Source organism: Felis catus, chromosome X, assembly GCF_018350175.1.
Source record: "Felis catus isolate Fca126 chromosome X, F.catus_Fca126_mat1.0, whole genome shotgun sequence".
Classification (NCBI taxonomy): domain Eukaryota; kingdom Metazoa; phylum Chordata; class Mammalia; order Carnivora; family Felidae; genus Felis; species Felis catus.
Genome location: NC_058386.1, coordinates 74,152,754 through 74,156,568, shown reverse-complemented (window position 1 = coordinate 74,156,568; position 3,815 = coordinate 74,152,754).

Genomic DNA, 3,815 nt, shown 5'->3' with positions numbered 1-3,815 from the left:
AAGTTACTATTGATTCTTAGACACGAAATGGTTCCATGTTTTTTTCCTGTTATTTCTATGATAAGCTTCCTTTTTCTGTTCTCTTTCTTATTCTTTTGTGTCCCCCTCCTTATAAAGATTCATTAGTCTTTTTCATAATCAATCCAGTAACAATAGAAAACTAGAAAAGCATAATTTAGTAATGTGAATATTTATTTTCTCTTATTGAGGAAGGAATGGAGGGAGGAAAAGAAGGATAATGTAAAGAGAGGTATTGATGCTTTTGAAAAGAAACTAACTAGAAAGAAATGGAAGGCAAATCAGGAGAAGAGAATGAAAGGAAAGAAGGGACCTCAGATTGTCAGTGTTGTTATACATCCATTTCCACCCTTGCCATTTATCCCATGATATATATATATATATATATATATATATATATATCCTATCTACAGTTCAAACCCAAATATCACAATAGCTTTATTGCAGCAACTATTGTTAATAAAGATTTCCAGTAAACAGAATTATAAGCAAACAGCTTTTGGTATAAATTTTGTCCAGAAGTTTTGGCAAATGTCTTTTTCTTCATTCCATTTTTTCTGAAATAAAACTTCAGCATGAAAAAGGATCATGGTAACATAAGATCATATAAAGGCCAGAGATAGAAAGTATTCTTCTTTTCTTACAATTCCAACATGAGAGCCAAGGAAGGAATTGCTTCCTAAATAATGGAAAAAGGTCATTCTATCATGTAAAGAAAATCTCTTCTTTCACCTATCATTTCCATCCATTCTTTCAACACCGTATCTGTCATCCCCCTCTCCTAATCTCTTCCTTGGATTTCAGTTTGAGAATGTGAGGGGGAAAAAAAAGATACTTTCCATCCTGAGCCTTTGTATGACTCTAAAGTACCGTGTTCTTTTTCCAAGATGAAGCTTCGCTGCCTTCTTTCTGCTCAGAACTGAAACAAAAAATGGGACTAAGAGACATTTGCCAACACTTATGCATGAAATTTATAGTAAAGTATGCTTGCTTGCAACTCTACTACTGAAAATATCTGTTAAACACAATTTATCCATTTTACCAGTTGAGGGATTATTGATGTTTATGATTCTCAATTACAGAAGTTCTTATTGATCTTCTGAACTATTAGGAAAAGTTTTAAATTATATTTGCTATGGTTTTAGAGTCAATAACTCTATATTGTATTGTAACGCTTTAGAAAATGATCATTAAATAATGGGATATATAAGTTTAAGCAACCACAATTCCTTTCTTTTTCATGATGATTAAAAAAGAGCAGCTTTACTGTACAAAATCCTCACTCACTGATGTAAAGAGTCAGTTAAAAATAGCAGGGGCAAAACAAAACAAAGAAACAAAACAAAAAACAGATAACCACAGCAGTATCTGATAAATGCATGACTTCAGATCTTTCTCTTTTTCAAACCCTGTTACATTCACAGAAATAAATGGTGCAGTGCAACCATACTTTCAAAGAGCTCAATATGCACACAGTAAAGAAGGCTGAATTAATCTGTGTTCCACACTGTTTTTTACTAGAAAGCTATATTTTGTTGCCTCAAAAATATGTCGTTAGCATTCTTTAAAGTCTAGTATGTAATATTTTCAGCAATTTACACTTTTATAATGCCACACAATAGGCTAACTCATGATTTTAAAGTTTTTTCAAAAGTCATAAATCATATTTCTGATGCTTTGGTCCAAGACAGGATTTTTCAAACAAATGAGAACAAATGCATCCTAATAAAATTATAACTGTTATTAAATAATAAAATCTATAGCTATAATTAATGACAATTTAAATGCCATCCTTGTTATTGCTACTTCTACCCTTATATAAGTGTTTTACTTTTTAAAAATTTTATTCATTTATTTATTTGTGTTTTTATTTATTTTTTGATACAAGTACAGAATTTAGTGATTCAATACTTACATGCACCCATGTGCTCATCACAATAAATGTCCTCTTTAATCCCCATCATCTATTTAACCTATCTCTGACCCACCTCCCTCTGGTAACCATAAGTTTGTTATGAACAGTTAAGATTCTGTTTCTTGGTTTTCCTTTATTTTTTCCATGTTCATTTGTTTTGCTTCATAAATTCCATACATGAGTGAAATCATATTGGATTTGTCTTTCTCTGAATCATTTATTTCACTAATCATAATATTCTGTAGCTATATTCCGGTCATTGCAAATGGCAAGATTTCATTCTTTTTATGGCTGAGTAATATTCCCTTGTGTGTGTGTGTGTGTGTGTGTGTGTATACACATACCATATGTTCTCATGCATTCATCAGATGATAGACATTTGAGTGCTTTCCACAATTTGGCTATAGTTTACAATGCTGCTATAAACATCAGGGTGCATGTAACCCTTCAAATAATTATTTTTGTATCTTTGGGTATATCCCTAGTTGTGCAATTACTGGATGTTAGGGTAGTTCTATTTTTAACTTTTTGATGAACTTCCATAATGCTTTCCACACTGCACCAGTTTGTATTTCCACCAACAGTGCAAGAGGTTTCCCCATTCTCCACATCCTCGCCAAAACCTGTTGTTTACTGTTGTTAATTTTAGCCGTACTGACAGATGTGAGGTGATATTTCATTGTAGTTTTGATTTGTATTTCCAGGATGATGAGAGATGTTGAGCCTCTTTTCATTTGTCTGTTGGCCATCTGTATGACTTCTTTGGAAAAATGTCTGTTCATGTCTTCTGTCCAGTTTTTATCTAGATAATTTGTTTTTATGAGTGTTGAGTTTAAGTGCTTTATAGATTTTGGATCCTAAACCTTTATCAGATATGTCATTTGAAAATATCTTCTTCCATTCTGAAGTTTGCCTTAGTTTTTTTGATTGTTTCCTTCACTTTGCAGAAGCTTTTTAATTTGACCAAGTCCCAATAGTTTATTTTTGCTTTTGTTTTTTTTTTTTTTGCCTCAGGAGACATATCTAGTAAGAAGTTGCTACAGCCAATGTCAAAGAGGTTACTACCTGTGTTCTTCTCTAGGATTTTAATGGTTTCCTCTACCACACTTAGGTCTTTAATCAATTTTGAATTTACTGTTGCATATGGAATAAGAAAGTGGTCTGGTTTTATCATTTTGCATGTTGCTCTCCAGTTTTCCCAACACCATTTGTTGAAGAGATTGTCTTTTTCCCATTGCATATTCTTTCCTGTTTCATCAAAGATTAATTGACCATAGAGTTGTACATTCATTTATAGATTCTATTCTGTTCTATTGATCTATGTATTTATTTTGGTACCAGTATCATACTGTCTTGATCAGTACAGGTTTGTAATATGACTTGAAGTCCACAACTGTGAGGCCTCCAGCTAAGTTTTTTTTTTTCACAAGATTTATTTAGCTATTTAAGTTATTTTGTGGTTCTATACAAATTTTAGGATTGTTTATTCTAGCTCTGTGAAAAATGCTGGTGGTATTTTGATAAGATTGCATTAAATGTGCAGATTGCTTTGGGTAGTACAGACATTTTAACCACATTTTTTCTTCCAATACTTTAGTATGGAATGTTTTTCCATTTCTTATATATGGTTTTAACTTATTTCAACAGTGTTTTATAGTTTTCAGAGTAGAGACCTTTTATCTATTTGGTTAGGTTTCTTCCTACGTATCTTACGTTTTTGGTGCAATTGTAAATAGGATTGATTCCTTTATTTCTCTTTTAGCTTCTTCAGTATTGGTGTATAGAAATGCAACAGGTTTCTGTACATTGATTTTGTATCCTGTGAACTTATTGAATTCATGTATCATTTCTAGCAATTTTTTGGTGCAGTCTTTGGGTTTTC